Source organism: Chelonia mydas, chromosome 1, assembly GCF_015237465.2.
Source record: "Chelonia mydas isolate rCheMyd1 chromosome 1, rCheMyd1.pri.v2, whole genome shotgun sequence".
In the NCBI taxonomy this organism is placed as follows: Eukaryota; Metazoa; Chordata; order Testudines; family Cheloniidae; genus Chelonia; species Chelonia mydas.
This window is the reverse complement of record NC_057849.1, coordinates 334,836,412-334,862,775: the sequence shown is the minus strand read 5'-3', so window position 1 is coordinate 334,862,775 and position 26,364 is coordinate 334,836,412. Positions and strand designations below refer to the sequence as shown.

The 26,364-nt window shown below is 43.3% G+C and overlaps 1 long non-coding RNA gene across 1 annotated transcript in view; it reads left to right on the top strand.

Moving 5' to 3' along the window:
- Window positions 1–26,364, top strand: part of LOC119565081 — a 313,090-nt gene that overhangs the window by 118,317 nt on the left and 168,409 nt on the right. The window contains exon 2 of the long non-coding RNA XR_005223810.2: window positions 25,390–25,433. This is a non-coding gene — a long non-coding RNA (uncharacterized LOC119565081). The remainder of the gene's footprint in view (window positions 1–25,389; window positions 25,434–26,364) is intronic.

Genomic DNA, 26,364 nt, shown 5'->3' with positions numbered 1-26,364 from the left:
CAAACAAAAATTGAATAGTAACAATTAAATAGTAACAATTAAAAAAAAAAGCGGGAGAGGTTAAAGCCTGTTAACATATTGTTGCAATTTTGGCCTCCTTTACAAAATCATGTCTAGTGTCTACTAGCTCATGATAAATAGAAGTTGTACTGCATGACACTTGTGAACAATGGGTGAAATGGATATTAGAAAAATCTCATTTATCTTCAGCCTTATTTCTTGATAGAGGCCCTTGTCACCAGGACTATTGTGTGACTAGCCCTAGAAAGGCCATCTCATTAGTTTCCCTTATCAAGATAGCAAGGTCACTTTTAACAGGATAGCACTTACATTGTAGATTCAATTAGAAAATGGATTTTTTTTATTTATTTATTTTTAGTGCCGTTACTTCTTCCTTGAGAAGAGTCTGACTGTTTGGCTGCTTGAATGCATATGTTGTTTCCATAGTTGCTATTACTGTCATTGTGTTGAAATTAACACTCCCATCAGGAATAAGGTATCTATGGGCTACAGATGCTGAAAACTGTTTTATGTGCAGATTGCTAGTATTTGCCATGTGTATTTCTTTAATAAACAAAAAACATCAAAAGCAGTCTTGTGACTCTGAATTCTGAATATATTTTTTCCCTTTGTTTCCTCCACTCACAAACACATCCTCCAATCCTCTGACAACTGCTTTGAAAATTTTACTCTGTTGCCACCAAGGCAGCAGTGTGAATGTCAACAAATCAGTAACAATTTAGATTATGTCAAATGGAATTCAACTTCTTAGACTCCTTTCAAAAATCTTAATGACAGCTCGATCAAGTTGGACAATGCTATCTCCGTTGACTTTCTCCAAGTTTAGCTGGGGATTTTTACAAGAAAGCAAGCTTAGCAGATTTCTCCAACAGACAAGTCAGGAAGACTAATACCACTCGTGCAGAGCTAATAGCACTGAATTGTCCTATCAGGCAAATCTAGTTTTATGCATAATTAAGAAACATTTCAGAGATTGTGAGAGAAAAGATCAATGATTACACAATCTATATTGTTAGTTTCTCTGTGTTGAATCATGGTGTAGTAGTGATTAGCTGTCATACAACACTGCTAGGTTTTGATAAAAATCAAATGAGTGGATACTGCTCGACAACTTAGCAGGGAAGAGTCTCAGTGGAAAGACGCGGACAGTGAAGTGAATTTGACAACACTATTAACTTTTGCTATAAATCATTGTGACTTATTTCATTGCTATTTAAATGAAGATAAAATGCTAAACGCAAAGAAATTACATTAATAGAACATTAAGGTTACTAATTTAAAGGCATATAAATCAGGAAATGTAAACAGTAATGCTCTCATAGTAGCAAACTCTAATTCATATTTATTTTCAATGACTAATTTGATTGACAAATCTTATACCTAAACATGTAAAATATATTTTATTTGCACCTTTCTCAAGCTGTAGGGCTTGAAATGTTTGCATTACTTGTTAATTTATAATTTTGAATATAAGAAAATGCAAAACACGGCATGGGATTTTCCTAAAAATTTCTGCATGTACTGCCACAACCATACTGAGATCAGGACTGAGGCCCAGTGTATGCTTAAAATGTAAGTCAGCATAAGTATGGCTCTCAGGAATGCGAAACATCCACACCCCTGAGCAACATGCCAACCTAACCCCCGGTGTAGACATAGCTAGGTGGACAGAAGAATGCGTCCGTTGACCTGGCTGCCATTGCTCTGGGAGTGGAGTTCCAACAGTGATGGAAAAGCATCTTCTGTTGCTGTAGTCTGCGTCTCCAGTACAAGGTTATGCTGGCATAACTACAGCACTGTAGCTATGCCATGATAGTCAGGGTAGCGTAGGCACTTTCCTACATGCAATGTTGCATGTGTGTGGGTTGCCAACAGTTAGGATTGAACCTGGGAGCTCTCCATCCAAAAGCATGAGCTAAAATAGCCACCTCTGCTAGCCAATGCTGTAACGGTTTCGTCAACCTCTGTGGCCAACCCACCACTAGAGGGAGACGGTGCCTCACTGAATAGGTTTCATGTGTACTGACTGATTGTTTGGTACCAGTCCTCAAGGGAGAGAGAGTCTCACTCCTCTACTGTCAGAGCTTGTACTGCTGGAACTTAACCATTTCAGGGATGATGGAGGAAGGAACAGTCAGTGGCTTCAGGGCCTCACCCAGAGGGAGCATGGGGCTTGCTCCTGGGAGCTTCTTTTCTCTCAACCTGCTATATATAGGGCTTGGCTTGTTTGCTTTGATATGTGTTGTTTTGCGGTTACATCCACTGCACAAGAAACTCAAAAGAGACCAACATGATCGTTCAGCATAGGTCAATGAAAAGTCACCAGGTGTATGGCCTTGAACATTGACTCGATCTGGATTCAAGCTAACTAATGACCTAAATGGGAAAGGTCATGGTTTCTTTGGGATCTGTACTGTGCAGAGTGCCTGCTCCATTATTCATCTTTATTATTTTCACTACAGTAGCACCTAGAGGCCTAAACAGATATCCCTATTGTGCCAAGCATTGTAGTGTTAAATTAGAAGATATTCATGGCTGCCATTAAGCATTTCTTTCATCTATAGATCAGTTGCAGGCCTGGTGAAAGTCAATGGATGTGCTAACCATCCTTCTTTCAGACTCAGTGTAAGGAAGAATTAAACCTCTTGTCGTGGGGTATGCACACCCCTGTCCTCTTCTGGAGTGGGGTGGGGTTGTGATACCACTGCAATTACAGTCTTCCAGATCATCCCTAGGCTGGATGCAGCACAGCTCAGTGGCTGGAGTCAAGATAACTGCCCTCAGGTGCAGGGCAGTGCAGCCTGATGGCCAGAGTCAATATGGCTGTTGTTGTGTTCAGGACTGCGTGGCCTAGTGGCTAGAGTTTGCTCGGCTACCCTTAGGGTCAGGGCCGCTTGGCCTAGTGGCCAGAGTCTATACAGGTGCCCTTGGGGTCAGGGCTGAATGGTCAAGTGGCCAGGGTCTATACAGCTGGCCTTGAGGTCAGGGTTGTGTGGTCCAATGTCCCAAGTCAATATGGCTGCCCTGGGGATCAGGGCTGTGTGCCCTAATGGGTGGAGTCACTATGGCTGCCCTTGGGCTCAGGGCTTTTCAATGTGATGGTCAGAGTCAATCTAACTGCCCTTGAGGTCAGGAATGTATGGCTTAATGGCCAGAGTCAGGGGCCACCATCTTGGGGGTGATGGCCGGGGTAGCAGAACCTGGGCCCTCCCTTCTCCACCGGGTCCCACCCAGGGTCCTGTCAGCGGTGAGTGTGGTCACCACCCAGCCAGCAGGGATCCTATGCAACATGCTAACGTTCCTCAGGTGGGAGATACCACTCACCCTACCGCCCTGGGCTACTTCCTGCTGTGTGTCCTGAAGCTGGGGTTCATTATTCATCAGGGATTCCAAGCTCCTTGGCACAGGTAGCTGGCTGGGATTCTGACTCAACCAACCAGCCGTAGGCACCAGGTCTCCAGTCTGTGCCTCAGGATCTCTGGTTCCTGCAGTCAGGGGCTGATGCAACTCCTGGGCTGGAGTCTCCACCAAACATCCCTCCTCACCAGCAGTCAACATAGAATGAGCTGGGTTGCTACCTTTTATATTGAGGCAGCAGTTGGAGCATGCCCAGCATGGTCTGAGGGGCGGGACTTCCGCCATCCATAATGTGGGATCAACCCTAACTTGTCCAGTGTTGGGTATGAATACCCCGTCATACCTTTTTGTAATGTAAAATAGCTAGAGACAATAGACGCCACTGACCAAGACACTGAGCCACATGGCAAAGCCAGAGTAGGGCTAAGCAATGGGGTCTGTGCAAATTTAGGGACTAGTGGATTGTTTTTGGCAAGGGGTGTGTGTGTGTGTGTGTGAGAGAGAGAGAGAGAGAAAGCAGCCAGAAAGTCAACAGACAGGAGAGAGGGAGGGTAGAATCTGCCTGAAGAGGAGCAGAGGGAGAGACCTCTTTGGGCTGGAGAGGCAGGCTTGGAAATTGTGAGCAAGGAAACTGCCTACTGTGGTTAGTTTATACTGTGTTCAGGGAAATGGGACATTGTGTACATTCTTTGTAAATAAACAGGACCAAAGAACATACCTGACTCAAAGTCAATTGCTCCTTCTAATGGAAACAACCGCACAAGTCCTCAAATATTGGCTCAGGGCAAAGTGGCCACAGTACAAACTGCCGAGAGATCGCTCCTCAGGGCTGGGATTTATAATAACTAGACCAGACAGGCAAAGGATGGGGGGAAAGAGATACAGAGAAGTAATGCGAGTTGCCGACAGACCATGCAGCAGGTCCGTGGCAAAACAAGGACGAGCACCCAGGTATCCTGACTTCCAAGCCAATGGACCTCACTGGCTCCTGTCCTCTGAGCCCATCCACTTCCTTCTTCTTTTCTTATCCCAGTCTAGTGCAAAAATACATCTTTTAAAAAAAAAAGTCTCAGACACCCTGAATTCCACCACCTCTCAAATTCTGGAGGGTTCTAAACAAAAGAAAGGGGAAAGGCGGCTAAGTCTTTAACTTCCTTTGTCATGTGCTAATGTATATATTGGTCACCTCTGTGGTTCATTGACACCATCACACAGACCAAAAAAAACCCCACAACCCAGGTTGTATAAATACCACAGATATTACAAATCTTTATTTACTTTTCTGAACATTAGATCGATCTGTTATGATCTTTGGTCTTCCCACAATCATAACTATTATTGTTTCCCATTCAGTGCAACTGCTGAACTATCAGGGGTACTGCTGACAGAAAGACCATGACCTTACTTATTACACCACTGATGCACCCTTGAGAGCCCTGTAATTGAAGCATTACATGTTGACTCACCTTTTTCTCATGATGCATTGTTACTTCTCAAGGCTAGAGTTTTCAGTCGTGGGTTTTCATAGCTGTAGCACTGAAAATGATTTCAAATCTATTCTTCTCTGAAATAGGCTGCTCTCCCTCAAGAAGCTCTCAACCTTTCCCAGATATTTCTACTCCACTGAAAAGGAGGCTTTTTGAAACTAACTTTTTAAATTTTTTTTTTTTACTTTTGTTCATTCTTTATAAACAAACATTATGTTAACTGGAACAGTTTGTCATTTCTGCCAAACAGTTCAGAGCCAGCGTTGAGGGATCTCTGAAGCCAATGGCTGATGGGAATAGGTGCTTCTCTTAAAGGGAGCCTCTTATATGTGCATCAATCCTGAATTTTAGGTGGCACGGTGAAATCTAATGCTATCCAATTTTACTGATAGGCCCTCAGGATGACCAAGAAAGAGAGAGCTATCCATCCTTTCCTCCCCGCATCTCCTAATAACTGGGGGAAAGAAAAGAAAGGAAATAAATTTCTGGGTCCAGAAACATATTAGGCCAGATTCTGTGTTGAGATCTGGCCCCTTGCCCCTCTTAGGCAGCTCAATGGGCTGTAGATGGCCATCAGAAATTCCCTTGGTGTAGGAGAACTCCATGCTGGACCAAGCATGTCTGGGCTTACTGCCTTCCCATGTACCTGTCGGGGGTAGGTGGGGAGGCTGCTTGGCAAAGCACTGCTATGCAACACCTACTCTCCAGTGGTGTAGAACTCATTAAAGAACGTAAGCGAGTAAGTTAGAGCTGGAGGTGGCTTTCTGAATCAGGAAGCTAGAACCCGCTCCCTGATACTCCCCATTTCTTCTGGTCCAAGCTGAGCTCTGGCATAAGAGAGAATCCACCCAAGCTTATTTATTTATTTCACTTTGAATACTCCTACTTTAGGCTGTGGCTACCTCGCCACAATTAAGCCCAACAACCCTTCCATATGAAACGTAGAATCATTAACCAAAACCCCAATAAATAAATAAATAATCACCCAGGCTCTTCATGCTAATATGTAGGTAGACAGTGTAAGCAGTGCCGGAATGCCCTGTGATTCCATACATCACTAAAAGCAGAGGTATCTATTCAGGATGGATGCTTCTCTAGTTTATAGGAAATCATGTTATTCCCTCTGTGCTGAAGCGTAATTTAATTTTAATTATAACCCAAAACACCCACCCCATGTTCTGGTGATCATCCGATGTCTTTGCAGGCCTCAACACCTTAAATTAGCAAATTACTCGTAAGTGCATTCCAATGATGGACATGTCACCTCCTGCAGTAGTTATTTTACTAGATGTTACAACTGCAGAAGGAGCTGCTTACTGGAGAGAAAATAGACTCAAATTTGGGGTAAGCAATTGAGCATCTCACCTGATAACTAACGATAGGGTTGCACTATAGAATTGAACCACTGGTAATTGAGCTGGTGCAAGTAACACTGGTTCTTTCAGTTGCTGGCGTGGACTTGCATGGGGCTACACCACTGCAGATGCAATGCTTTCTGGCTACTTATCCCTTAGTTCCAATTTTGTTAATCATTTCTGGAAGTCTGCAAGGGTTGCCTAAAGGATATGGATCACTGGATTGGTTCTCAGGGGACCTAAGTTCCAATCTTGGCTCTGTCACTAGCCTGCTGAGTGACTTGGGATAAATCAAGAGACCTATCTGTGATGCAGTATTCCCATCTCTAGTACAGGGATAATGATGTTACCTTCTTGGTAAAGCACTTTGAGATTTACTGATGAAAATTTCTGTATTCGAGCTAGGTATTATTCAAGCAGTATGGGCGAAAAGGTTAAATTCCCATAGTACTCTAGGAAAATCCAATAATTGGTGGGGATAGAGATCGCTTGTCAGTCTTTTGTCCTGGCACCATAACCTAGCTGTCTCCTCAAAATGGCATGCAGACCATTGTATCCCTATTCTATATACTTTAAATGATGAATGTTCTCTATTACAAAAAAAAATAGCCTGAAAATTAGGCTTGTCTTTAGTTACTAGAGTTTGATACCAACCACGTAGACTACTATTATAAAAATGTTATTCAAATGTTTATATAAGTCTACCTTAAGAGCTTGACCATGAATCACTTTTGTTTTTCAAGTTCTTGACCTGCATTATCCTACGGTGTAAATTCATGTGGGAAAATAGAGGTGTATTAAGGAAATCATGCTCAGTGTACAAATAATTTTTCATTATTTGCATAATGAGGAAGTAGTCTTCCAATAATGCTCTTTTCAGTGAAATATTTCTTCTTGTCTAAAAGATATGCTGCCTCAAATCAGAAACTTCTACCATATGAAAAACATTCAGTGCAAATCATTTAAAATGAACTGTACCAGTTGCTTTCTATACCAGTTCTGTCAATTATAAGATTAAAAAGAAGTTTAAAGGATTTATTTTGTCGGTCTAGGTGCAATTTCATGGGTGATTTGTATATTTAAAAATAATATGTCATAGGAATAAAGAAACCTAAACATTCTATCATTCCATTCAAGAAGCACAGAGGAATTCCACATCGGAGAAAATATTTAGCACCAGCATTCTGAAGATGTAAACATAACCTATGTTAGTACAGTATGGCTCTTTGTCCTCATATATTGGCTAGCCCACATATAAAGAGCAAGATGTCTGCTACTGCTTTCAAGTTAATGGTTCTGGTACCCTTGCTTTCTAGATGTCCCAAGTTCACGTCTCACGAATGACCTGCCCGGGATGGTATTACACAAATACTTTTCATACATTAGTCCTCATAACACATATGGACAGAGGGTATGTCTGTACTATGAAATTAGGTCGAATTTATAGAAGTCGGTTTTGTAGAAAGCGTTTTTATACAGTTGATTGTCTGTGTCCCCACACAAATGCTCTAAGTGCATGTAGTCGGCGGAGTGTGGCCACAGTACTGAGGCAACCGTCGACTTCTGGAGCATTGCACTGTGGGTAGCTATACCACAGTTCCCGCAGTCTCCACCACCCATTTGAATTCTGGGTAGAAATCCCAGTGCCCGAAGGGGCTAAAACATTGTCGCGGGTGGTTCTGGGTACATATCGTCAGGCCGCACTTCCCTCCATCCTTCCGTGAAAGCAAGGGCTGACAATCGTTTTGTGCCTTTTTTTCTTGAGTTACCTGTGCAGATGCCATACTATGGCAAGCATGGAGCTCGCTCAGCTAACCGTCACTATATGTCTTCTGGGTGCTGGCAGACGCGGTACTGCATTGATACACAGCAGCAGTTTATTGCCTTTTGGCAGCAAACAGTGCAGTATGACTGGTAGCCATCGTCGACATAGTCCTGGGTGCTCTTTTAACCGACCTCAATGAGATCAGGGGTGCCTGGGCAAACATGGGAGTGACTCAGCCAGGTCATTTCCCTTTTAAGTTTCGTCTCATGGCGATTGAGTCCTACCAGCAGTGCACTGTCTTTTAATCAGCAGCCAGCAGAGCACCCAGGAGATGACGATGGCTAGCGGTCGTACTGCACAGTCTGCTGCCAGCAAGATGTATAAAGATAGATGAAGTGGCTCAAAACAAGAAATAGACCAGATTTGTTTTGTATTCATTTTCTCCTCCCTCCCTCTGTGAAATCAACGGCCTGCTAAACCCAGTTTTGAGTTCTATCCTTGAGGTTTTGAGTTCTATCCTTGAGGGGGCCATTCAGTTTCTCGCAAAGCTACCCCCTTTGTTGATTTTAATTCCCTGTAAGCCAACCCTGTAAGCCATGTCGTCAGTCGCCCCTCCCTCCGTCAGGGCAACGGCAGACAATCGTTCCACGCCTTTTTTCTGTGCAGACGCCATACCACGGCAAGCATGGCGCCCGCTCAGATCACGTGGGCAATTAGGAGCACATTAAACACCACACGCATTATCCAGCAGTATATGCAGTACCAGAACCTGGCAAAGCGAAACCGGGCGAGTAGGTGACGTCAGTGCAGTGACGAGAGTGATGAGGACATGGATGCAGACTTCTCTCAAAGCACAGGCCCTGGCAATGTGGGCATCATGGTGCTAATGGGGCAGGTTCATGCGGTGGAACTCCGATTCTGGGGTCGGGAAACAAGCACAGACTGGTGGGACCGCATAGTGTTGCAGGTCTGGGACGATTCCCAGTGGCTGCAAAACTTTCGCATGCGTAAGGGCACTTTCATGGAACTTTGTGACTTGCTTTCCCCTGCCCTGAGGCGCAAGAATACCAAGATGAGAGCAGCCCTCACAGTTGAGAAGCGAGTGGCAATAGCCCTGTGGAAGCTTGCAACGCCAGACTGCTACCGGTCAGTCGGGAATCAATTTGGAGTGGGCAAATTTACTGTGGGGGCTGCTGTGATGCAAATAGCCAACGCAATCAAAGATCTGCTGATATCAAGGGTAGTGACCCTGGGAAATGTGCAGGTCATAGCGGATGGCTCTGCTGCAATGGGATTCCCTAACTGTGGTGGGGCCACAGACAGAACCCATATCCCTATCTTGGCACCGGAGCACCAAGCCGGCGAGTACATAAACCGCAAGGGGTACTTTTCAATGGTGCTGCAAGCACTGGTGGATCACAAGGGACATTTCACCAACATCAACGTGGGATGGCCGGGAAAGGTACATGACGCTTGCATCTTCAGGAACTCTGGTCTGTTTCAAAAGCTGAAGGAAGGGACTTTATTCCCAGACCAGAAAATAACCGTTGGGGATGTTGAAATGCCTATAGTTATCCTTGGGGACCCAGCCTACCCCTTAATGCCATGGCTCATGAAGCCGTACACAGGCAGCCTGGACAGTAGTTAGGAGCTGTTCAACTACAGGCTGAGCAAGTGCAGAATGGTGGTAGAATGTGCATTTGGACGTTTAAAAGCGCGCTGGTGCAGTTCACTGACTCGGTGAGACCTCAGCGAAACCAATATTCCCACTGTTATTACTGCTTGCTGTGCGCTCCACAATATCTGTGAGAGTAAAGGGGAGATGTTTATGGCGGGGTGGGAGGTTGAGGCAAGTCGCCTGGCTGCTGGTTACGCACAGCCAGACACCAGGGTGGTTAGAAGAGCACAGGAGGGCGCGGTGCGCATCAGAGCAGCTTTGAAAACCAGTTTCATGACAGGACAGGCTATGGTGTGAAAGTTCTGTTTGTTTCTCCTTGATGAAACCCCCTGCCCCTTGGTTCACTCTACTTTCCTGTAAGCTAGCCACCCTCCCCTCCTCCCTTTGATCACCGCTTGCAGAGGCAATAAAGTCATTGTTGCTTCACATTCATGCATTCTTTATTAATTCATCACACAAATAGGGGGATAACTACCAAGGTAGCCCAGGAGGGGTGGTGGAGGAGGGAAGGACAAGGCCACACAGCACTTTAAAACTTATTGAATGCCAGCCTTCTGTTGCTTGGGCAATCCTCTGGGGTGGAGTGGCTGGGTGGCCGGAGGCCCCTCCACCACGTTCATGGGCGTCTGGGTGAGGAGGCTATGGAACTTGGGGAGGAGGGTGGTTGGTTACACGGGGGCTGTAGAGGCGGTCTGTGCTCCTGCTGCCTTTCCTGCAACTCAGCCATACACTGGAGCATATGAGTTTGATCCTCCAGCAGCCTCAGCATTGAATCCTGCCTCCTCTCATCATGCTGCCGCCACCTTTCAGCTTCAGCCCTCTCTTCAGCCCGCCACTTACTCTCTTCAGCCCGCCACCTCTCCTCCCAGTCATTTTGTGCTTTCCTGCACTCTGACATTGTCTGCTTCCACACATTCGTCTGTGCTCTGTCAGTGTGGGAGGACAGCATGAGCTCAGAACATTTCATCATGAGTACATTTTTTTCGCCTTCTATTCTTCGCTAGCCTCTGGGAAGGAGAAGATCCTGTGATCCTTGAAACACATGCAGCTGGTGGAGAAAAAAAAAGGGACAGTGGTATTTTAAAAGACACATTTTATAGAACAATGGGTACACTCTTTCACGGTAAACCTTGCTGTTAACATTACATACATAGCACATGTGCTTTGTTCCAAGGTCGCATTTTGCCTCCCCCCACCACGTGGCTAGCTCCTCCCTCCTCTCTGTGACTAACAGCGGGGAACATTTCTGTTCAGCCACAGGCAAACAGCCCAGCAGGAACGAGCACCTCTGAATGTCCCCTTAAGAAAAGCACCCGGTTTCAACCAGATGACCATGAATGATATCACTCTCCTGAGGATAACAGAGAGATAAAGAACGGACGTTGTTTGAACGCCAGCAAACATACACTGCAATGCTTTGTTCTACAATGATTCCCCGAGTATGTGCTACTGGCCTGGGGTGGTGAAGTGTCCTACCACGGTGGATGGAATAAGGCTGCCCTCCCCAGAAACCTTTTGGAAAGACTTTGGGAGTACATCCAGGAGAGCCACGAATGCCAGGGCAAATTAATCATTAAACATGCTTGTTTTTAAACCATGTATAGTATTTTAAAAGGTACACTCACCAGAGGTCCCTTCTCCACCTGGCGGGTCCGGGAGGCAGCCTTGGGTGGGTTCGGGGGATACTGGCTCCAGGTCCAGGGTGAGAAACAGTTCCTGGCTGTCGGGAAAACCAGTTTCTCCGCTTGCTTGCTGTGAGCTATCTACAACCTCATCATCATCATCAGAGTAATAGCTGTGTTAGTCTGTATTCACAAAAAGAAAAGGAGTACTTGTGGCACCTTAGAGACTAACCAATTTATTTGAGCATAAGCTTTCGTGAGCTACAGCTCACTTCATCGGATGCATACTGTGGAAAGTATAGAAGATCTTTTATACACACAAAGCATGAAAAAATGGGTGTTTACCACTACAGAAGATTTTCTCTCCCCCCACCCCACTCTCCTGCTGGTAATAGCTTATCTAAAGTGATCACTCGCCTTACAATGTGTATGATAATCAAGTTGGGCCATTTCCAGCACAAATCCAGGGTTTAACAAGAACGTCGGGGGGGGGGGGGGGGTGGAGTAGAAAAAACAAGGGGAAATAGGTTACCTTGCATAATGACTTAGCCACTCCCAGTCTCTATTCAAGCCTAAGTTAATTGTATCCAATTTGCAAATGAGTTCCAATTCAACAGTCTCTCGCTGGAGTCTGGTTTTGAAGTTTTTTTGTTGTAATATCGCAACTTTCATGTCTGTAATCACGTGACCAGAGAGATTGAAGTGTTCTCCAACTGGTTTATGAATGTTATAATTCTTGACATCTGATTTGTGTCCATTTATTCTTTTACAGAGAGACTGTCCAGTTTGACCAATTTGACCTAAATCAGACTGTCCAGTTTGACCAGTTTGACCTAAAATCAGAGAGTGTGTCTCCATGATAACTCTGATTTCTATTCCTCCTAGCTGAATAGAGCTCCATTGTACCCAACATGTGTCACATGTGGGGCACTTGTAACATAACATGTTGGGTTTATTTTAACATTTTGAGATAGAAAATATAGGAAGATTGTGCATGGGAAGGATAGCGGGGAGGGGCAGGAGAAGGAGCGACTGTCTACTCAGAACCCAAATCCCTTAGTCTTTCAGCATACATTTGGTCTGCAGATACATATTAGGGCCTAAATTTTCAACTGTGATTGGTGAGTTAGGATGCTCCATTTCTGGCTGCCCAGCTTGAGACATCTGAAATGGCCCTGATTTTCAGTGGGTGGGTTCTCAGCACTTTCTGAAAATTAGGCCCCTCTAAGGTATCCCAAGTAGGGTACCCTAAAACTGAAACACCCAAAATCACCATTTGCTTGTGAAAAAATTTAGGCCTGTTTGTTTTTCCATGAGAACCAATGCATGGGACCATTTTTGTTATATTTCTGTGGAAGGTTTGAGCTATTGAAAATTATATTTTCGACCTATGGGAGTCACAAGAAGGTCTCAGGGAAGGAGTATGCTCTCATATTTACCAGCTCCAGGATTGATTAGTACACTATATTTATAGCTGTGGTAGTGGGAAATGTCACAAAGATACTCCAGATAGTTCAATATGCTTTGCACATCTTCTGAATAATTTAGATCACTGAGAGCATATTGCCTTGGTGTCCCGTGTGCTGCACTAACTCCTTCTTCACCCTTGGGTCTAATTTTAAGAAGATCCAGCTCTTCCAAGCAATCAATAGACTGAACTTTGTCTCTCTCTTGAATGGTTTCTTTCTACAATGATGGCACTAACAGCACAAAGAACGATATGCAGGAAGACCAGGTCTTTTCAGATATGAGCACCGAGGAATTCATAGAATCATAGAATATCAGGGTTGGAAGGACCTCAGGAGGTCATCCAGTCCAACCCCCTGCTCAGAGCAGGACCAGTCCCCAACTAAATCATCCCAGCTAGGACTTTGTCATGCCTGACCTTAAAAACCTCAAAAGGAAGGAGATTCCACCACCTCCCTCTGTAACCCATTCCAGTATTTCACCACCCTCCTAGTGAAAAAGTTTTTCCTAATATCCAACCTAAACCTCCCCCACTGCAACTTGAGACCATTACTCCGCGTTCTGTCATCTGCTACCACTGAGAACAGTCAAGATTCATCCTCTTTGGAACCCCCTTTCAGGTAGTTGAAAGCAGCTATCAAATCCCGCCTCATTCTTTTCTTCTGCAGACTAAGTAATCCCAGTTCCCTCAGCCTCTCCTCATAAATCACGTGCTCCAGCCTCCTAATCATTTTTGTTGCCCTCCCCTGGACTCTTTCCAGTTTTTCCACATCCTTCTTGTAGTGTGGGGCCCAAAACTGGACACAATACTCCAGATGAGGCCTCACCAATGCCGAATAGAGGGGAACGATCACGTCCCTCGGTCTCCTGGCAGTGCTCCTACTTATACAGCCCAAAATGCCATTGGCCTTCTTGGCAACAAGGGCACACTGTTGACTCATATCCAGCTTCTCCTCCACTGTAACCCCTAGGTCCTTTTCTGCATAACTGCTGCCTAGCCACTCAGTTCCTAATCTGTAGCAGTGCATGGGATTCTTCCGTCCTAAGTGCAGGACTCTGCACTTGTCCTTGTTGAACCTCATCAGATTTCTTTTGGCCCAATCCTCTAATATGTCTACGGCCCTCTGCATCCTATTCCTCCCCTCCAGCGTATCTACCACTCCTCCTCCCAGTTTAGTGTCATCTGCAAACTTGCTGAAGGTGCAATCCACACCAATGAAGATATTGAACAAAACCAGCCCCAGGACCAACCTTTGGGGCACTCCGCTTGATACCAGCTGCCAACTAGACATGGAGCCACCTTCCTTTAGAATGAGGAAGTCTTGCCTGTGCCTATGGTGGGTCAGCTCCCTGACTCTACCAGACTGTGGCTACACAAGCACTGCCTTCCCGGCCTCCAGAGACTTTGCTCTTTCTGTATAGATAGCGACAGGCACATACAAGCCCTCAGTCCTCTGAGCATTCCCTGTAGTGTCCAGTCCCTTCTCCACTGAACACTCAGAGAATTACTAGGCCTGTTCCCAAACAAACAGTACTTCACAGCTTATTTGTTATTTCTTAGAACTTGGCTCTGTTAAACACACAGCATTTATATATATTGGTAGTGAAAACAAGAATAAATTTATTCTCTAAGTACACAGATTCAAGTGATCGTGAATAAGAATATTGGAAAGAAATGGTTACATATAAAACAAAATCATAACATGCTTTCTAGAGACTAAACTTAACTAGCAGTTACTTTTCTTTCTTTGAAGTTTTCACAATCCTTCATTAGCATTTGGTTCAGACTGGTGAGTAGAGGTCCACTGTGAACCATACAATATTTAACTTACATGTAAACAGATATGCAAACGATTTCCATTTCTGACCTCTCGAGTCCTTGTCCTCAAAGGAAACCTGCACAACGCTTCCAAAAGACAGTCCTGGGAGCTTACATTCATAACTTTGCTGGACAGGAACAATCATAGTCTTAATAAAGATACTGGATTTATGGCTTATCGCAACAATCTGTAACCCACTAACCCCTGCCTTTTTGTCCTGTGACTGCATAGATGGTAACCATTCAGCTTCAATGGTCTCTTAGAATGTAACTACTTAAGCAAAGCAATCTGTTCCACCTTGTAACAGGGTCGCACTCACCTCTCATGAGTGCCCTCTGGCCGAGTGCACATGCCTGCACACACTCTCTCTCTCTCTCTCTCTTTGTGGTGGGCCTTCGGTGACTCAGCCCTCCGGCCAAGTCACACGCTCTGTGATAAAAGCAGAGCAAAACCCCTTCCAGGGTACAAATCCAACAAGGGACTTTCTCAGTGCCCTCTCTAATGTCTCCCCGTCCCCCCCATCCCCTCCCAGTTATCCTTGCTCCAGGATAAAACAGTGCCCCACAGCTCCCTGCCTGGTGACAAAGTCTTTGTCCTCTTAGGGCCTTTCCGGCCGCAGCTCTCCAGGTGGGCTGCTGCAGTTTGGTCCCCCCCTGGGGTGCCTCAATGTCCACGCCACTTCCCCCAGTGATTAAGGGAGATTGGGAGGACCTGGGACCACTGTCTACTCTGGATTACAGCTCAGGGACCCTGTAGATCGCAGCTGTCCACTGTGTCCCTTTATCTAAGTCGTGCTGCTGCTCTAATTCCCTGGGCCACTTCCCCGTGACCAGGTCAGGGCTCCTTCTCGTTCTCCCCAGCACTCTCTGGCAGCACTACCTTGTCCAAGGTCCTGCAGCTCCCTCAACCATCCACACTCCTCCAGCTCTAGCAAGGAACTGAGCTCAAGCTGCCCCTGCAGCTCTTCTTATACTAGCCTGCTGGGCCCTGATTGGTTGCTTCCCACACAGCCGCTCTTGGCAGCTTAGAGGACCTCTCTGCTGCCCTTTTCAGAGGTGGGGTGTGGCAGGGCTGTAAGGCCTCCAGCAGGGGGCCTCAGGGCCTAGTCCACCCAGTCACACACCTTGTACAGTAACTCCTCACTTAAAGTCGTTCCGGTTAACGTTGTTTCGTTGTTACGTTGCTGATCAATTAGGGAACTTGCTCGTTTAAAGTTGTGCAATGCTCCCTTATAACGTCGTTTGGCAGCCACTTGCTTTGTCCACTGCTTGCAGGAAGAGCAGCCCCAGCTGCTGGTGGGGGCTTGGAACCAGGATGGACCGGCAGCCCCAGCTATCAGCTCCCTCTTCCGCTAAGTTCCCTGTGTGGCAGTTGCCCAGCAGGCTATCAATGGCCGGCAGTTCAGCTGTCCCTCCCCCCACTGCCATCTTGCCATCTGCTGCTCCTGCCCTCTGCCTTGCAGCTGCTCTCCAGAGCCTCCTGCTTTGTGTGCCGGGGGAGGGGGGGAGGGGAGAAGGGAGGCTAATGTCAGGGTGTCCCCCTCCCCCTTGCTCCTGCACCCTGCTTACCCCATCTTCCATAGAGCGGGGGGACACACAAAAGGGCTCAGGGCAGAGGGAGCTTCCTGGCAGCAGCTGCATCTCAGCTTGCTGATTAACTTAAAAAGGCAGTTTGTACTTAAGAGTGGGGTCAGCATACTTAAAGGAGCAATGCGCATCTCTCTCTCACACACAGGGTGTGTGTCTCTGTCTCTCTCTGCCGTGTGCCTCTGTCTCTCTCTGCCATGCTGTCTCCCCTCCCTCCATTTGTGCCGCCTTGTAGAGTGTGAGGCTACATTAACAACTAGTTAACCCTTGAGGGCCCAGCCAATTGCTAGTTCATCATTCAGCAGTAAGGCATTCCCTGGGAAATACCCACCCTCTGACTTCACCACCTCAACCAAGCTTCACAATCATCATCGCTCTGTACCAGTTTGTTCAAATTGTTTGTTCAAAACTTATACTCTCTCTGTGTGTGTATGTATATATGTATGTATATATATATATATATTATAGTCTTTTGTCTGGTGAAAAAAAATTTGGAACCTAACCCCCCCATTTACACTAATTCTTATGGGAAAATTGGATTCACTTAACATCGTTTTGCTTAAAGTCGCATTTTTCAGGAACGTAACTACAACGTTAAGCAAGGAGTTACTGTATTTAGTTGTGATAACTCTGAGTATCTTTTCCAGACCTGAAGAAGAGCTCTGTGTAGCTCAAAAGCTGGTCTCTTTCACCAACAGAAATTGGTCCAATAAACGGTATTACCTCAGCCAGCTTGTCTCTCTAATATCCTGGGACCAACACAGCTACAGCAACACTTCCAGAAACATGTAAACAGACAGCTAGATAAACATTTCTGACCTGAAAGAAAGAAAACCTGTGTTTTCACTTTTCCTGGTGACCAGTCCCTAGACATACACCTTAAGAATGTTAATATTCATAACTCCTTACACAACATCCATTATGCATTTTGCAATGATATTGATGACCAGTGTGACAGCAGCTTTTATTTAGGACCTCACATGACAGTCTTTGTTAAACTAGAAGGTACATACCAGATCCAGGAGATCCCTGTAACTGCTAAGCACCCCCTTTGTGCCCCAGGCCAGTTGGTATGAAGCGGTCTTTGGGTCACAGGTACAACAATGTGACACAGACATCATGCTTATTCAGTGGACATGAATGAAAACCTGGGCTCATTCACATATATTTAGGCAACTCCAGTAAACATCAATGGATGGGATCAGTGACCAAAAAAAGGTGATTTAAATCTGTATAATCAGTTTTCCACAACGAAATATTCAAATAGCTCCAATCCAGACTGTGTATGTTTGAATCTCTTTCCTCACTGTGCATGCTTGTATTCTTATCTATGTGCAGCAGTGACAGCGTGGGTGCAGCTACTGTGTCTGCATGGTGGGGAAAGGCAGGATGGTTCGGATGGAAAATAGCTCAGGGTGAAAGCCGGGTTAGAGTTGGCGCTCGATGTTTTTCCATTTTCACTTATGATCTAGAATTTAAAATCAATTCAAATGACCAGTGTGCCAGAAAGGCTTCAATAAAATTGCAGGGATTGGAATTTGGAGCCAGCTATGCCATAGGCTGAAGCTTAAGCAGATTGCAAGATTGCAATGGTCAAGCCATTGAATTGAAGAGAGCAGTGGGGAGATGCGTGGGAGTCAGAGGTATAAACATACTGAGTTAATCTAGCCTCTCTCCTGCCCACTGCCATCATTAGATTCCTACTCTGCCACTGAATAGTCTCAGGTAGGGTTTTTGAATTTGACAAATGAAGGCAATTTGAGGATTTTATACTTGGGGATACATTGCAGGATTTACTGTGTGACTTAAAAGGGTTTTTTTCCCTGTAAATCAAATATTACCTAGGAAAATAACAATGCTGGCAAATGACACCGGTGAGGTGCTACTCAATCCTGCTCTAATTGTGTTGCTTTGAGGGAATGTAAAGCTTTTAATCATGCAGGGCTGCAGAGATTGGGGTTACAATTCATGGAAATCTACAGATCCCATATAAACACAATGGGAAACCTACTGACAGAGTGAAGTCACAGTAATTTTTTTGTAAAAAATGGAATATAATAACTTCACATTTCAAAGCCCAGGCCTAAGTTCCTACATGGCACATTTAATGAAAAGTAGGTGTAATTTACTGTGTGTTTGGATCTTCAGTACTTCTGCAGCCTATCTATATATTCTCCCAGGCTAGAACATTAAAGTGATAGTAGAGACTGACTCTATGCAAAAACTCCAAGCATATTTTGAATGCATGGTACAGTCAGAGCAATAGCTCAGCTTCCCTATCACGGCCTTGATCCTGAACTAACAGCCACATGGGTGGACCCTCGCACCGATGCTGCTTTCAGTGAAGTGTCTGGGTTAAGTTTCATCCTGTATAGGACACAGGACAGCTACTAACTGCCGGGGGATAGGATGAAATGTCCTTTATTAGGTGATTTCGTAATTGTGTGTAATGGGACACTATTTATTTGTACTACAGTAGCACCTGAAGGCCTCAACCAAGATGGGGGAAGCGCTAGGCCTGTACATAAATACGTCAAGAAACACTTCTGGCCTTGAGGAGCTTACTATCTAAGTAGAGAGTGGGAGGGAGCCTAGAGATAATGTGACCCACTCAAGGTCAAATAGCAGGTTGGTGGCAGGGTCTGGAATAGAATCTAGGTCCTCTGACTTGCAGTTCAGTGCCTAATCACTATATTCAGATGGTTAGTGGTACATTGATCTCATTTAGTATGGCAATTTCTAGTGTTCCAGGATATGAACAAAATATGAACAAAATTCACAAACAGAATTGCATCTGTTTCAGCAAAAATGTATTAAGAAACCATCAAACATGGTGCGTTTTATTGTATTTTTTGCTTCTCCCTAAGTCTGAAAATGGTAATGTCAGAGCAGCCTGGTACCAAGTTTCAGACTACAGTGATCTGAAATGGCATGTGGTAGAAACTTAGAACTCCAAAACTTAGAAACAGTAAGAAACCTGAATCTACAGAGGTACCCACTGGTCACCATTATAAGTCAATACTGGACAAATTCACCATAGTATAACTACCATGTAAGCCTGATTTTATGGGATATGTTGTATGAATCTAAGCCTTTTGAACATTCCTCCAGCTGCAATATTCTTCTTATTGACAAATCTTTTAAACACCTTATGCAAGCATTGGTTTATGCAAATCAGATTTTCAAAGGTGCAGTGTGAGAGCGCATTAGATCCAAATCCACCAGAATGCCAGGGATAAGTGCATGTTACAGAGTCATGGGAAGATCAGGGAGGAAAAGAGGGTGGGGGGAGCAGCTTTTCCAGAGTCCAGATTCATTTTCCTACAGCACCACTTTCCAGCTAGATTTATTTCTGAACATCATAAGTTTTCAGTGCATCTTAGCTTGACTTTCTAAATCCGAGGACTGTCAGCTAGTTATTTGAACAGCTATCTATTTTTTCAGACATTTAAATTAATCTATTCATGGATATGCATGGCTTGTAAACCTACTTCTACACACTGATCTTAATGAGATTTTGCTCTCCAGACTTCTGGTTATGGGCAAAACAATACAATCCTGTGACTCCAGTGCATATGTCTTGAATATGAAATGTCTCTATGCATTTCTAAGCTGTCCCTCACCTTGGTATCTGGGTGTTAATACATATTATAAATAAATGCATAGGTTTTAAATTAATAATAAAGCCATCATAATCTTTCTAAAACCTTGCAGAGCTCATGTATTTGAAACCGCGCATAAGCACAGAACAAGCTGCTGCAGCTTGTGTCTAACAAACGGAGCTTTTAACAAAATATCTACATGCTGCTACTCTGAAACCTATCTACATGCTGTTAACATTGAGTATAGTGTGTATATGCTATTTACAGTGCAATGAGAGCCATTTACATCAGAATGCAGTACAGCACAGTAGATTTCATTTTTCGTGCAAGGTAGGTTACTATTGAAATTGTTAATTAACTGAATGTAATTAGCTAAGCAAAGTATAAAGGACTGTATCACCATAACCCAAGTTGCTTAACCTTTAAGTGCCCTGATTTATTAGCGTTATGGAGTTGCTTTGAATACAGTCTAAAAATCCAAGCTGATTCTACTCAGCTGTGGGCTGTGTAATTTGAGAAACATATTTTATTGAAGAAGATGGAAACGCATACCAGCCTAGATTAGCTGACACTAAGGACTTGTCTGCTTGGGGAAATTGGCCAGCATAGCTATAGCAGAATAACTTTTGCTATAGCTATTCTGATATAATTCCCTCCTGTGGACATTCTATTCGGGAATAGAGTGACTTTAATTAATCCAAAATAAAGTCACGTTTATTGCTAAATAATGTCCACATGGGGGAGTTATACTATGATGCTACACCCCATATTATTCATGGAAATAGGGTTATGTTATAGATATGACATAACTGAAATGTACTTTATGCAAGATGGCTCTTATAAAATATCATTGGAAAGGTTATAATTTACTGAATGTGTTTATCCAATTTGTATGCATGTATCATTTTTGTATCTGAAGCTGGGAATATTGACCATGTCTCTGTATTTCAAATGTGCTATGTTGGATGAGGCCAGTCCAACAACCCTCAGCAAGTTCGCAGATGACACTAAGCTGGGGGGAGAGGTAGATATGCTGGAGGGTAGGGATAGGGTCCAGAGTGACCTAGACAAATTGGACTATTGGGCCAAAAGAAATCTGATGAGGTTCAACAAGGACAAGTGCAGAGTCCTGCACTTAGGATGGAAGAATCCTATGCACAGCTACAGGCTGGGGACCAACTGGCTAAGTGGCAGTTCTGCAGAAAAGGACCTGGGGATTACAGTGGGTGAGAAGCTGAATATGAGTCAGCAGTGTGCCCTTGTTGCCAAGAAGGCTAAAGGCATATTGGGCTGCATTAGTAGGAGCATTGCCAGCGGATCGAGGGATGTGATCATTCCCCTCTATTCGGCACTGGTGAGGCCACATCTGGAGTATTGCATCCAGTTTTGGTCCCCCCACTACAGAAAGGATGTGGACAAATTGGAAAGAGTCCAGCGGAGGGCAACAAAAATGATCAGGGGGTTGGAGCCCATGATTTACCTGGAGAGGCTGAGGGAACTGGGGTTATTTAGTCTGCAGAAGAGTGAGGGAGGATTTGATAGCAGCCTTCAACTACCTGAAGGAGGGTTCCAAAGAGGATGTCTCTTGCCCCAGAAGTTCACAATCTAGGTGGTGCACAGGATGCAACAACTGAATGAAACAGACAAATGGGAAATCGGGATAACAAAATGAACAGCCACTTAAGCTGGAAAATCGTAATCTTGGCTTATCACTTGCTCAACAAATAAGAGAGGTCGTGTAAGCAGTATCCTCACCTCGAGGGTGCCTCCTCATGCCTGGATGCAATATTGCAGAAGACTTCACCTATAGCCAATAGCCACTTCCTTGGCCCTGGAAAGGCCAGTCCAGCCAGCATCTTCTCCCAACTCCCTCTTTGGGTCTCTTGTGGCTTGTCCCTCCGGCCATCTCACCTAGTAGTTCACTCCCCTTCCAGAATAATTAAACTTAAAGTTCACAAACAATGTTGAAATGTGTAGTTCTTCAGCATCTCTCGGGCATGAGTGAAAACCCCTGCTTCCTGGGCCAAGCAGAGATTCTCTTGAGCTGTATCTTCCCGAACATCATTGCCCCACTGCTTCCATTTGCCAGGGACTCCAACAATTATATCTGAGAATCTCCCTGCTCCTTTTAGGCCCTATCTCAGGGTTCCCCCAGAGAGGAACCTCCCCTGATTCCTGTGGGTGACAGCTTGAGTTCCTCAGGCTCTTCCCAGAAGGGAACTCCCCGAGTTCCTCTCTCAAGGGTCTTCTTTCCTTTACTGAGATCCCAGCTCTATTTAAGTAGTGCTTTCCCTGCTCTACCACCAGAGCTAGGTTCAGTCTTTTAATTAAGTCCCGTTACACCCAGTTGGGGTCACAATTTAGCCCTTATGTTGCCAGCTCATCAGTGGGGCAGAGGCAGATCTACTAAGTCATAGGCAAGTCTCAGTCCACCTTGCCTCGAAGGGCCAGCCAGCCTTTGACAGGTGATGATCTGTGGGCATCACAGCAGAAGTAGGTTATCATCTCACATCTTGATATGTGAAATGAGCTAGTGGTGTCTTTATTCCTAGCAGGCAGGTGTCTCTCACCTAAAATATTCAGACATGGACAAACGGGTGGATTACTCTGGACTTTCGTCCCAACTTGAATTACAGTGGTAAACGAGAAACACATGGATATAGTGTGAACTTGATAAGATTGAATTTGTTGCAAGGTCAGGCTCCTAGATACAAATCGAACTATAAACATCAAAAGGAATAACACACTTTAAAGCCTTCTCACAGATTCAGCTGATTCCAAGAAATATTTTATAAGCTTTTCAAGATATATTACAGTATGTACCCAGATAAAGAGAATTTCAAACCAATTTTTAAAAAAAAATATTAATCCCTGAAAATATTGAAGATAACTTAACATATTCACTGTTTTTGTTGAGGCTCAGAAAAAGCTTTTGAAGAGGCTTTCAAAAAGTACATATTTTTAATTTTTAATCCTCCTTGTACTTCCTGATTCTGGCTGCACATGGAAGTATCAGAAATAATAATCATACACTATTCTCAAGCTATTTCTGTCCCAACAAGAAACAGGGAGTATTAGAAATCCCACAAGAAAACTTGTTAGATTTCCATCTCTCTTTATAACTTGAAGTTTGAATAGTTTGGCCTCAGGCCAGATGAAAATCCAAATCTTTGGGTGTTTGTTCATATTTTACCTCTGCGTCTTTGGAGGTTCCTCCTTAATAATGCCTTGAAGGCAGTCTGTGAAGCCACGGGTTTGAATGGGAATTGAAACAGGACTGTCTTCTCAAACCTGCTCTGGAAGGAACACAAGTCTAGGGTATATTAATGGGACAGTGTGGGAAAGCCTGTATTGTTACTGATTCCGTGGCATCTCTTCTGTGGAGGCCTTCAGTCTCTAGTGTTCTCAATCTGGACTCAGCTACAAGTGTTAATTTTAGTTGTTACAGAAGAGAATAGCAAGGACACATCTCTATACTGTATTTAAGACAATAAGAGAAAAGAAAAGGTGAAATCCATTATAAATATATGGTATTGATTGGACAACAGTGACCATAGGAGGAGCCCAAAGATCTTTCCCTTTTCTCCTGTTTGAATATTGTTAAAGTCCTACATCACAGCAGTAAACCTTCCAACCAACTGTTGGCTCACGGTTAGCTGGGACTCCATTCTTGAGTAGGGGTAATGCTCCTTTCCTGAAAATTAGGCACCAGTCTAGCTTCAGTGTAGACAAGGGTATTTACAGGCAGGTCTAAGTTCTTCTGGGAAACTTGGTGGTTTTCTCACACAGTAGCCTGCACTAAGCTCTGGGCAGCCTTGGTTAGGCACTGTAATGGTTGTAAATTTTGGTTAGTCTCTAGTTAAGCCCATGACATGATACTTTGAACACTTAAGGGAGAGCAGATCAGTGACAGCTCCCGGCAGCTGTTATAGGACACAAATAATAGATTAAGTATATTATGGTATTTTAAAGTGTAGCTGTTTGAGCTGATAGGACTACACATCTAGCAGCTAAGAAAGCAAATAGAACAAGACCTACCATCTCCTAATGCTTTGTTCCTTGTCATGCTAATGGTGGCCCTTGCAATTTTTTGTTTCTATAACTTTAAGGTTGAAATGTTGGAGTATTTAGGTAGTCAAAGTTGTATTCAGGAACACAGCTCTGTTTAATATCTTTCAATTCCCTTAAGCCTCAATCCAGCAAAGCACTTAAACACATGGATAACTTTCACCAAGTGTGAGGTCTTTTACTCAATGGTACCATCTGTGTGCTTAAAGTTACACGTGGGCTTAAATGCTTTGCTGGGTCTACACAGCTAAGGATTATTTATTTATTTATTTATTTTGGTCCTGACAGTTGCTTAGAGCCTCTGGCATGCACAAACTTCTTCCCACTGACTTGCATATGTACGTGTAAGGGATGTATCTGGCATTTAATTCCTGTCTTTGTGTAGTCGAATGCTTTATACTTTCATCTCTGCTCTACACTAATGTTTTTGTTAGTGGGGGTTTTTCATTCTTTGTGTACCAAAATGTGAACATACCAGCTGCATAAACTACACTCTCTAAACAAGCTGTTTTATATCGTGATGAGAGTGAATCCTTTTAAACCTAAACTTTTACTACTTTAGGGCCTGATCTTGCAATCCAATTACAACACGGGACCTCAGTTGCTAACACTGCTGTTATTCAACTGAAAGAATGACTTGACTGGTTTTCTACAAAATAAAATGAGGTGCTAATTATGTTAATATAAATCAACAAAATGTATCTCTTAGGGTTGGAACATTATTTATTATCTTTAATTTCTGTTCACAATTTTGTTTGTTAGGTCTGCGGATTTAAAGATCTAAAGGTGTTAGCCAATCGAATAGATAAGAATCAAACTTTATCTAGCTTTAAGATTCACTGTTTTCATAAGTCATCCCTTTTTCTACTATTTATATTATAGATCTAAATTATCTGATTTTGCTTCCAATTTTTATATTTTATTTGTTATTCATCTTATGCATTCTCTTTGTTAATGTGGTATTTTAATGTTTTCTTTTTGGCATTTGTTTATTTCTTTCATATTGTGTTATTGCTTTTTTCTTGTGTTTTCATTTCTAGTTATTTTCCATATTTTAGTTATTAAATTTTCAGTACAAAAAAAAAAAGATTGTCAAGAACATACCACTAATTTATTTTGGTCAGTATACGGAAACACAGCAGGCTCGTGTATTTTTAACTACTGGGAAGCAGGAAAAGGTATGAGCTAAAGAATTACATGATAACCATTCAACACAAAGTCCCTAATGCTTGAACACATTCTCTATATTGATATTTGCTCCTGCACACACACACACACACACCCCAAAATGCCCAAATATACACTTAAAAAAGATAAAAACCAAGCATAGTCTTTCTGTGATCACATGAACTTTATCAACGTAATTACTGTATAGCTGAAATGAAATCTGCTTCCTCTAATGTATTATAAAGCTGCAGTTAGACTATATTTTTTGTTTCTGTAACAAAGCTTCATTAAAATGTACAGGGGTTCAAAGCCCAGAAGATAAATTACAGCTAATATCAATAGTTTACTTGACCACGATTTGGTAAATACATAAATCTTTTTCTTTTTTCCTTAGATATTCAGCTGAAAACTGAAAAACAACTGAAAAACAAGGACTAGGTAAGCGATGATGATAAATTATTCCTTCCACTATCATATTCTATTTATAGTATTTTCATTCATTAGGGTTTTTAATTTGTTTTGGTTTTGTTGGTTTTCATGCTTGCTCGTATTTCTTTAGAAAAAGATTCATTACAGTTCAGATTTCTTTCTTGTCAATATTTTAATCCAATTACATTTCTCAGTAAACAAGCATTCTTCCTATCTATTTGTAATGAACTACAGCCAGAAGTGATTTTTGATTTGACAAGCTAATTTTGAAAGGACAGAAGGAACCAAGCAATAAACTGGATAAAAATAATAATGGAAGATACCTTGTTAGATGACAGATAGAACAGATTAAGAACATGTGGTAAATAGAGGAGATACTTAATGCTAAGATATATAAATAGGCTTTGTCTTATTTATTTATTATTTATGTATCAGTTATTTTTTAAAAAGCAGCTTACTTGAAACCATCTAGCTACCTACATAGCTGTCCTTTATCTACATATGTTCTTAATACCGTTTCTCTCTTCATCCTGTTTTAAATTAAGCCCCAGTCCTCTTTGCAGGATTGCGGTGTTAGGTTGTAAAATCTTTGGGATTGGAACTTTTTATTTTCCATTTCTACAGAATCCTCACTCTGAGGCCCTTATCTTGTTTATGGCCTCTAGGTCCTATCCAAACACAAACAATAATAATAAACAGTTTTGTTAAGAAATCTGCAAAATGGAAACAATTATGCAGCGTGTTGTTCAGACAGTAAGAACTTAAATAAGCCCCCAGTTTGGCAAAACAATTAAGTGCTTACGTGCTTAACTTTAAGCATGTGAATACTCCCACTGAATTCAGTGAGATTGCTCTTCTGCATACAGTTAAGCATGTGCTTAAGTGCCTTGCTGAATTGGGACATTAAGTATCTAAGGACATCGCCTCTTCAGTTTGATAG